The sequence below is a fragment of the Bactrocera tryoni genome, unplaced genomic scaffold (genome assembly GCF_016617805.1).
Source record: "Bactrocera tryoni isolate S06 unplaced genomic scaffold, CSIRO_BtryS06_freeze2 scaffold_25, whole genome shotgun sequence".
Taxonomy (NCBI): Eukaryota; Metazoa; Arthropoda; class Insecta; order Diptera; family Tephritidae; genus Bactrocera; species Bactrocera tryoni.
This window is the reverse complement of record NW_024395977.1, coordinates 31,686,606-31,687,102: the sequence shown is the minus strand read 5'-3', so window position 1 is coordinate 31,687,102 and position 497 is coordinate 31,686,606.

Below are 497 nucleotides of genomic sequence, written 5' to 3'. Positions count from 1 at the left end.
TGAAGAAACATCAGAAAGTTGTTCAATGCATGATTTCTAGCTTTTGCCACCGTCGCGAAAAGAGGCTTGTAGGAAAAGGCATGCTCGTTCATGAATGAAAATGTTGTTGTTGTTGTTGTCTTTTTCTACAAATTTGGGCATCGACTGTTTGGTTGCCATATTGAAGTGCTGAACACATAGAGCGAGACAGACTGCAAGCGACGTTCTTATGGACACAGTTATGTAGTTGTGCAGCTGCCTCAATAACTGTGTCCCTAAGAACTTGTGTATTTTAATATTTGACAGATGTCGTTTGCAGTCTGTGGCGCTCTATGTGCTCAGCACTTGACCTGTGACGCTGCTGATGCTATTTGAGACGATTGTTGGTTTTGTAGAACAATATTTGAAGTTTATGTGGGCGACATATTTAGATGTGTACGCAGATATGTACATATGTAGACTTGTGTATGCATTATTTGTGTGGGTATGTCAAATGCACATATTCATGTTTTTTTTTT